At 36.6% G+C, this 10,245-nt stretch overlaps 1 protein-coding gene and 1 long non-coding RNA gene across 2 annotated transcripts in view; one reads left to right on the forward strand and one right to left on the reverse strand.

The window, feature by feature from the left end:
• Nucleotides 1-10,245, forward strand: part of FAF1 (Fas associated factor 1) — a 184,614-nt gene that overhangs the window by 6,228 nt on the left and 168,141 nt on the right. Inside the window, exon 2 of the mRNA XM_015563297.1 lies at nucleotides 1,277-1,363. The gene's annotated coding sequence lies outside the window, so the exon portion shown is untranslated. The remainder of the gene's footprint in view (nucleotides 1-1,276; nucleotides 1,364-10,245) is intronic.
• On the reverse strand, nucleotides 694-7,537 carry LOC107182924. Its single transcript, XR_001513686.1, has 3 exons — nucleotides 7,527-7,537; nucleotides 4,793-4,800; nucleotides 694-800 (listed from the first exon to the last, which is right to left on the reverse strand). It is a non-coding gene; the product is annotated as an uncharacterized LOC107182924 (long non-coding RNA).

Here is a 10,245-nt window from a genome sequence, read left to right on the forward strand (position 1 = left end):
CTAGGCAGGTGGGGAAGCTTGGCTTCCTCTGTCACTAAAGCAAGCAAGCCTCATGTTAGTTTCCAGCTGCCTGGCTGCCAGCCGCCATCTTCGCTGACAGTTAATTTGCATATCTCGCTGATTAGCCAATGGGAAGGGTAGCGGTCATAAGCCAATTACCATGTTTCTCTTTTATTAGATAGGATTAGTTTCACGTATGCAGCATAGTGGTTAGACAGTCATTTTCTTTACAAAGTGATCACCCCAATAAGTCTAGTATTCATCTGACACCATAGATAGTTATTAGAATACTAGTGGCCCAGTGCGTGAATTTATGCACATTGAAAGGAAATTAATTACAAGAAATATTATAATATTGCTATTTGCCATTTCTATATAAAAGAAGTGTCAACCAAATTCACAAACAACAATGACAGATCGAAACACACACACATGTGATTGGCACCAGTGAGAGTTTTATATGTATCGCGCATGCGCGAATCAACTTAGCCTTTTACATATATATAGAACATACTTGCTTAATTAGACCTGCTTTCTGATTTAGCAAACTTTTTCCAGCCTTATGAAGCACTCCAACTTCTCTTTCAGGTAATTGTCAGCAACGCAGCAGTAAATATCAACACGAAGTAGATTATTATTGTACATCACACAGGGAGAACAAAGGGTAAAATATTTAACTGTGGCAATGTTTGACTATATTCTATGCAGTGAGAAAACCTGAAGTAATTTTCAAGGTCCACCATTTCTTTTCTTTTCAGTCGGATCAAGTTTCTGAGCTTTCTAAATCTCCCATTTTTTGGCTAATGAAAAGAAAATAGGATTCCACCAAATCTCCTATCTACCTACTCCAGGACTTCTGTGAGGATCAAATGAGATGAGGCATGGGAAAATGCTTCACAGACATTTGGTTAAAGTGTAAAATGTTTGCACGTATATTCCCTATGCAGTAGTTTACATCCCCATGACTATTTTGTAACTGCCAAGTTGTATTTCTTAACCCCTTCACCTTTTTCACCCATTCTCCCAACCCTCCTTCTCTGGCAACCATCAATCTGTTATTTGCAATTTTCTTTTAACCTTTATTGAGAATCTGTTTTTAAATTTGGTTTAGATATTTTTTACAAACTTTTTCTGACTTGTGTTATCCTAGTTTCAAATGCTTGTTTTGAATCTAGAAGAAAACAGAGGAAATACAATATTATCACATAAATTGGCAATTATCCTAAGTCATATGGAAACCCTATTTTTAATTGAAATGTCTCTTTTTTTTTTGCAGGTAAAAAGAAATGTGTATGACCTTACGAGTATCCCCGTACGCCATCAGTTATGGGAGGGTTGGCCAACTTCTGCCACAGATGATTCAGTAAGTGACGTTGACTTACCAGTTTTATATCCTCGTTTCTCTTTTGCCACTTTCAGTCTAATTGACTGTAATAATAAGCAGAATCAAACTTTGAATATCCCATTGAAAAAATTTATAAATCAAATAATGTGAAAATAAGAGTTGTAATAATTTGAGTTCACTTGCAGAGCAGATATCATAAGTGAAGTATACCAGCTTTCTGTTGATAATATTACAATATCACTATCAAGAACTAATGCTGCTTGATTTGACTTAAGTTTTTCCTTGATCAAAAGAATACATTTAGTTATTACTGATGAAATGTCCCAAGCACAAAATTATTTCCCTTAAATTACAGATATCTTAAAGTCATTTGAACAGTTACATATTTAATTTTCAAACTACATTTTCTGTAGTAGACTGGTACTTTAAAAAATAGCTAAGTTTTACAGTTAATATTAATAACACTCCGTTCTTAAATATACCCATAATTTCCACTAATATAAAAACTGGAAGGAAAGATTTAGTCTGTCATTTTGATCTGTTGTTATATCTACTTATAATGATTTTCCTATTTTAATTTTGAAACCTTTTCTATCTCTGCCCTATTTCTAAATGATTATTCTTTTTTTCAAGAGAGCTTTATTATCTAAGGAGGCCAACTAAAATTACATTTTGACCGCTTTTATTCATAATCTTGGTTGTTTTAATCAGATTCCACCCTCTGCCTTTTTTCAAAAGTACAAAATGAGAATGTTTCAAGAATTCTGAAGTTAAATCTGATTTTTAAAATAAATAAAGCCAAAAACATTAGTTTTTATATTTTCTAGTAAATACTGTGTTTCTGTTTGGATAATAATTACTCCTCCACTCTCAGCACTGCCATTATACATTTTAATATGTGTGAATTCTTTGTGGAAGTCAGGAACATTTTTAAAACAAATGCTTATGTAGATGCTACTTGAATATTTATCCCACAGTCTAAACACTGTACCTTTCAAAAATGCTTTGTGTATCATAAAACTTTAAAAATGGAAAATAGCAAAACTTTTTAAAAAGTGTATCTTTCCAGGAAAAAAAATGTTTATGTGTAGGTATTTACAGTTATTTCTAAACACTAATTTTAACATTGCAATTATAGTATCTCAGAATTATTGGCTGGTTGTCCATGGCTAAAGGTAGCGATGTGGTTGATGGTTTTAGTTTGTTTTTCTTTTTCCCGTTAGAATGAGAAATTTGACAGGAAATGTGCTACATTTAATTTTACAAAAATAAGAGAGTATTTTCATAAGTAATAACCTTCTTCTTACCCAACAAGACATAAATAAACCAGAGATGTTCTTAGTATTGTCTAGTAACTACTACAATAAATAACATTAATAGAAGAAAATAATTAAGATCTAAGTATGTCGCTTAAATTCACTGAGCTTCAGTAACCTAATTTGCAGCATTATTAATGAGGGTTAGTGAGAATATGTGTAAGTACCTGACTCATAGTAGACATTCAATAAATGGAAGTCAGTGTTATAGTTCATATTAACACAATGTAGAAAAGGATCACAGGCAAGAATTGACTGGTTTAAGTAAATGAAATGCTATCTGAGATTTGCTTCAAAATAACCTATAGGGGTTGGGAATGATGTGGGATATATAAACAATTCAGGTTAGCTGTCTGTTGATCATTGTTAAAGCTGAGTGATGTGTATATTGAGTTTATTATATTATTCTCTAAACTTTTTCTATGTATTTGAAAATTTCTATAATAAAAAGCTTACAGCAAAAATAATTGTCTGGCTCTGGCCAGTGTGGATCAGTTCGTTGGAGCATCTTCCCATATAGCAAAAGGTGGTGGGTTTGATTCCTGATCAGAGCACATACCCAGGTTGCTGGTTCAATCCCAGGTCAGGGTGCATATGGGAAGTGGGCGATCAATGTTTCTCTCTCTCTCTCTCTTCCTCTAAATGAATGAATGAATGAATAAGCAAACAAACAAACAAATAAAATAGTCTGGTTTAAGAGCAAGAACATGAGGTAATAAAGTCTGGAAATGTCAGACTACATAGAGTTAGAAAAGCCAAAACTGCTCTTTGATCCCACAGTTGTAGAAACCAGATTGAAACAAGCTTATCAGATGCAAGTTCCAACAGTGATAGACATATTTAGTGAAATGTAATAAACTAGAGGTCCAGTGCATGAAAACTTGTGCACTGGGGGTGGAGGTTCCTTAGCCTGGCCTGTGCCCTCTCACAATCTGGGAGCCCTCAGGGGATGTCCTACTGATGGCTTAGGCCTGCTCCCCATGGGAGGCAACCAGACGGGCAATCAGGGGATGGTGCCGCCTCCATCACCCCGCAGCTGCTCCTGCCCACCTCTCTCTGCAGGAGGCGACCAGACGGGCCAATCAGGGGATGGTGCTGGCCACCCCAATCGCCCCTCCACCACTGCTGCTCATTGGAACTCTCCCCCGCCCCCCATCACCTTCCCCTCCCTCTGCCTGCTGGTACGCACCTTGGTGGCCTGGCTGCCTACTCACAGGCCCCACCCACTACCCACAGGTCATTCCACCGTTCGGTCAATTTGCACGTTATGCTTTTATTATATAAGATTCTTCTGTTGGCATAGTGCCTTATACATTTTAGGTGTTTAATCATTGAATTGAGTTGACACTGTATTTTATGATGCTCACGTTTTAATGATTTCCCCAAGAGTTCTAATGCAATTTCATTACTACAGGAAAATAGGAAAACGGCTAAAATTCACCATATCCAAGACTATAATGTTACCTAGTGCTGTATCTAAGTCACAGCAAACACAAGAGGGAATCTCCATTAAGAGGCTTGATTCTTTTTGCCTCATTATTCCTATTTGCACCTTCTCCCAGAACCTGTGAAATGATGCCTGCCCTCGCCTCCCAAGAGCAAATGTTGGCAGGATGTTGCCTTGAGCTGCATGATTTGCTACAACAAAGATGTTTAGGGCCAGACTGCTTTAACTGGTGCCATAGCAGATCCACTAACTCCAGTGCTTGAGTTTTCACAAAAAATGGTTTACAACTGTAGCTCTTAAGTAGATCCTAGCCAAAGAAATGTCATGAAACCTTTCTTTCATTAAGACTATTAAAACTCATAAAACTGGTGCTTGTAATCTAAATTGTTGCAGGCTATGGTGTTTTATACTTATTTAAATCACTGAAGTGGAGGCATCTGCTACAAAACAAGATCATCCTCACAGCTTGGGGCATGAATTGGGTACAGCTGAGAAATGTCAGCTGTGTAAACAGCCTGAAATGTGTTACCAACAAAAATATAATTAATTTCTTTCCAAGACAGTGTGCCATAACTTAATACTTGGAATGGTTTAACTTTCAGAGAAAGCACCTGAACATTTTCTTCCCAGTGCCAGAGTAGAGGATTGGTTATAAAGGTCATTAAAAGTGAGGTTAGTTTGCACTTTTCCTGCTCAGTTGCAGAGATTTGTGTGCCTAGGAATAAAGTATATTAACTTTAGGTACCAGTGGCTTTCTTAAATTTATGAAAATATCTTAGATCAAGAAGTTATGGATTTGGGATGATAGAAATGTTCTAAAATTAGATTATGGCGATGGTAGCACAATTGTAAATTTACTAAAAAATCATTGAACACATTAAAAATAAATAAGTTTTATAGCATGTAAAAATACAAAGCTATTTTTTAAAGATGTTAATATATAGCTAGATTAAAATACTCTTTAAATTTGTTTTTATCAGAAATACGTGGTCAAAACACAGGAGATGTTTTCTTCAGTGTACTTCTCATTAACCTTTTACTAAGCAAACAAGACAAAGAAAAAAATTTCTTATTATTAGGTTCCTGTAACATCTTGAATCACTTCTCAACCTATAGGCTATAGTCTTTTGACATTTTCTGCACTTTTCATTGAAGTCAACAATTATTTAAACAATTGTTGCGCCATCTGCCCTCAGAGTTAAAATAGTTTCTTTGCCTATAGTTATAGTACTCTAATGCAGTGGTTCTCAACCTTGGCTGCACATTAGAATCACCTGGGAATCTTTTTAAAATCCTGATTTCTGGGCCTCATCCTCCGGAAATTCTATTTCTTTGTTACTAATGTTGTAGCCCCAGCCCATAACAAGGAAACAGAATTTCCGGAGGAAGAGGCCCAGAAATCAGGATTTTAAAAAGATTCCCAGGTGATTTTAATGTGCAGCCAAGGTTGAGAACCACTGCTCTAATGGGATATGGGATACTGTATGAATTGTCAGTAACTCTTTCAGTTCCCTTTGCTTTCTTTCAGCAGGGAAGGTATCTAAAGCTTCACCAGTAGGGGAATGTTTTCATGCTGTGACAGACAGTTCAGGTGTGAGAACAAGGAGTTGCAAGTAGGCGAAATCTCATTTTTACACTTTAACAAGGATGCTCTTGGTTTCCAGAGAGTAGAAATAATTTTAACACTGTGAATTATGTCTAGACACCATGTTATAACACAGATAGTTTGAATGTATGTAGTTTATAAAAGTGCTGCTTTTAATAATGCTTAAACTAGGAGGAAAAAATCCTTCCGTTTTTAATACTTTTTTTGTCATGTGCTCCCCCTCCTTGAGATTATTAATGGTCTGTAGTTCTATCATTAACTGAGGAATGTTAAATCGGAATTTGAGAAATTAGAATTTTAGAACCAGAGGTCTTCAAGCATGTGTTAAGAGTCAAAAAGCTACTTATTAAATATTTTCACATTAAAAAAGAGATCATTTCGCCCTAACCAGTTTGGGTCAGTGGATAGAGCGTCGGCCTGCGGACTGAAAGGTCCCAGGTTCGATTCCAGTCAAGGGCATGTACCTTAGTTGTGGGCACATCCCCAGAAGGAGGTGTGCAGGAGGCAGCTGATCGGTATTTTTCTCTCATCGATGTTTCTAACTCTCTCTCTCTCTCTCCCCCTTCCTATCTGTAAAAAATCAATAAAATATATTTTTTTTAAAAAGAGAGATCATTTCTAAACAGAATCATTACATAGTAGCTTTTTTAGAAAACAAAACTAAAACCACACATACCCACCTTCCTTTTTTTTTTTAATAATAAAGAATTTGTGAATGAGATATTGTCATCAGATTTGATCCTTCTGATGGGGGTCATTTTCTTCTGTAACTTCTCCCCAATACATTGTGTTTGGCAGGTGTCAAATTATGGACGTTACCTGATCCTGGACCCCTGTCCTCCACTTTATAGTAACTGCTGTCCAGATACAGACTCTCACAATTACAACATACTTACCATGCTGTAGTTACCTATTAAGTAAACTCATAATCCTCCACTATAATCATTTCATCTGTTACTGCGAGGTAAATACTTCTGAAGTGCAGAATAAATCACAGCCAGCCTTGCTTGCTTATCTTCAATGGCAGCCTAGTACTTGCTGATTGATTATGTACAGATTTTTATGCTGGCATTTAAAATTCTTCATTCATTGGTCTGAAATGTCTCTTCCAGGTTTATTTTCTCATACAAGCCTAACCTGAATGCTCAATAAATATTTCTTGAATAATTTATTGAATGTGATTCTGTATATCTCAACCTTAGCTAAATACATATTTTTTTGTTTTTCAAACATACTTTGTGCTCTCTCCCACTCTATGTCATTTAACCATACAATTTTTTCCACCTAGAATACCTATAGCAATTAATTTCCTTTCTTTAAGACCTTTCTTTAAGTTTTATCTATATTCCTCATACCAAGCTGCCTTCTTCAACTCAGTTAAAAATTAGTTTATATTTTCATTATATTTATATTTTAATTATTTTGCTTTTACCTTCCTTCATTCTGATTTTGTCAACAGATGGGAATGATAAAAAAAAAATGACTTCCCAGAGAAAGGGATATTTAATTACATCTTAATTTGTCTACAGGTATGTTCTAAGACCCCCCCAGTGGATGCCTAAATCTTCAGATGGTACCAAACCTTGCATATACTACTTTTCCCCCTATATAATACACTAGAGGCTCGGTCCACGAATTCCGTGTACCAGTGGGGTCCCTCAGCCTGGCCCGTGGGATCGGGCTGAAACTGGCTCTCCGACATCTCCTGAGGGGTCCTGGATTGCAAGAGGGCACAGGCCAGGCCGAGGGACCCCAGCAGTGCATGATTGGGGCTGTGGAGGTAAATGGGAGGTTGACCAACCAGGGAGGGACAGCGGAAGAGCTCCAGGGTGTGTCTGGCCCATCTCGCTCAGTCCCAATCAGCTGGACCCCAGCAGCAAGCTAACCTACCAGTTGGAGCATCTACCCCCCTCTTGGTCAGTGCATGTCATAGCGAATGGTTGAGCAGCCTTAACGTATCATTAGCATATTATGCTTTGATTGGTTGAACAGACGTCTGGACACTTAGCATATTAGGCTTTTATTATATAGGATACCTTTCACTCAAAGGAAACACTTTATGGCTTCTCTTTGGCATATTTGAATTGCCAACATCACTACTCTTGTGCTTTGGAACCACACCGTCAATCTGATAACTGAGACAGCTAAGTGACTAACAGGTGGGCAATGTATATAGTGTGGCTACTCTGGACAAAGGGGTGATTCATATCTCCAGTGGGACAGAGCAGGACAGTGCAGGATTTCATCATGCTACTCAGAACAGCATGCAATTTAAAACTTATGAATTGTTTACTTCTGGAATTTTCCATTTAATATTTTTGAACTGTGGTTGACCATGGGTAACTGAAACTGCAGATAGCAAAACTGTGAATAGGGGAAGGTCATGGGTGGGGGATACTATATTTGTGTTTTTCCCTTTTGTAAATTCTAAAAATTGGGAGCAAGAACTATTTTCCTCATCTTTGTATGCTATGCAAGATAAAACAGTGTTTTATTCATTCACTCATTTGAATTGTTCAGAGCTCTACTAAATTGACATCTATAAGAATAAATAACAATGAATTTGTATGATCAGAAACTTGATTATCTGTTTGAGAATTAGATTTATTTTTTTCTAATAATAATTAAATTACCAAAATTCTGTAATGGCAAATATAATAACAGTAGGAGGGAGAAGCTACACTTAGCTGGTTTGTACCATTGTGTGTTTATGTGTGTGTGTGTGTGTGTGTGTGAGAGAGAGAGAGAGAGAGAGAGAGAGAGAAAGTTAAGTGAGCAGACCAATTCAAATTTGTTGAATCCCAATATTGCTATTATTTAGATAAATTAATGTATGAATTTCAGTTTCCTCATCTGCAAAATGAGGATGATGTTAACACCCTTGAAATGCTATTGTGAAGATTAAATTGATTACATAATAGGTTGAACCTTATGAAATTGCCATTTATTAAAGACAAAATTATTGAATATTCGCAATTTCTATTTACATTATATTAATGAAAAGTACATATAATTCAGGGGTTGGCAATTAGAATTGTCAGCCTAAATCCCACGCATCATCTGTTTTTGTAAATAATGTTTTATTGGAATATAATCACATCCATTTGTTTGTTTATTGTATACAGCTGCTTTTATACTATAACAAACAGCAGGTATATTTAGTTGTCACAAAACCACATGACCCACAAAGCCTCAAATAGCTGCTGTTTGGTCCTTTACAGAAAAAGTTTGCCAACCTCTGGTGTAATGTCTGGTATTTAGTAGGCATTCAACAAACATTAACTCCTTTTTCCCTTGAGTAAGCCCCTTCTTTATATTGCATACACATGCAGAATCAGAAGCATTCTTTGAGTAGCTTTAGGGTCATCTTATGATATTTAAATTACTATGCTAGCCTGTCCTAGGTCAGACAGATTCAGATAATCTTTGGACATTTTTACTGGCTTTCTCTTTATTTGGCAAGGTCATGGATAGTGTTGCTTCTGATGGTGCTGAGACTCAGTAGCTTCAGAGGGTTCACTGCCCTTGTCAACATATAGAGTCTTTTTACAAATAACACAGGCAAAGTCTAAACAGACGGGAAGAACAGCATTGAAAGCAGTAAAAGAAAGTTTGAGTTTAAAAAGAATGAAAACTTATTAAATGGACTATGTCCTTAACAGAGAAAGTGAAAAATTCAGGAGGGTGGATGAAGCATTCAAGGGACATATTGACTCAGTCAGTATGAGGAAGAATAAATGGAAGTGAGACAGCTTCCAGGAGGAAATATATAAGCACTGAAATCTGATGCTGTAAATCTTGATTTTGGTTTATTAAAATCATAAGCCTGTAGACTGCTGCTTCTGTCCATGATGGGGTGACTGCAATTGGAATTCTATTCCCTCTATAAACAACCAGAAAACCGAATAAAATATATGAAACAATTGTTTTCAGATATTAGACAATAGGTAGTATAGGATTCTGAAGAAGGAAACAAATGAGCCCTGTGGTAGTCTTACATTCTGTCTGGGGGCAATTTCTGGCTCCCAGAGCAAGGAAAGGAAACTGAAACGGAACCTGGTGATTTTATTGAGTTTGAAGTGACTGAGAGTGGAGTTCATGGAGGTCAAGGCAACTAGACTTTGCAAGGTAGAGTACTAGCAGAGAAAAAGCTCCAGAAAACTACATAGGTTTGCCCTAGTCTTTAGTTGAATACCAGTCTGTGCATGCATAAGATGACGTTCTAAGGACTGGGTAAAAACACTGACCAATAAAAGAACAATTAACTGGGAGCTGTAAGGCATACAATTCTTTTTTTTTTTTCCTTTTTTTTATTATTATTATTAGTTAAGGTATTACAAATGTGTCCTCATTTTAGGTGAGTTTTAAGTTCACAGCAGGTACATAGTATTCCCACATTACCCCACCATCCACTGCCCCCACTCTCTATACCCCCCACCAGAGTGGGACACGTTGACAACTGATGAACCCACACTGACACATCATTGTCTCCCAAAGTCAGTTGACATTAGGCTTCACTCTTGGTGTTGTA

This window comes from Myotis davidii, unplaced genomic scaffold, assembly GCF_000327345.1.
Source record: "Myotis davidii unplaced genomic scaffold, ASM32734v1 scaffold539, whole genome shotgun sequence".
NCBI lineage: Eukaryota > Metazoa > Chordata > Mammalia > Chiroptera > Vespertilionidae > Myotis > Myotis davidii.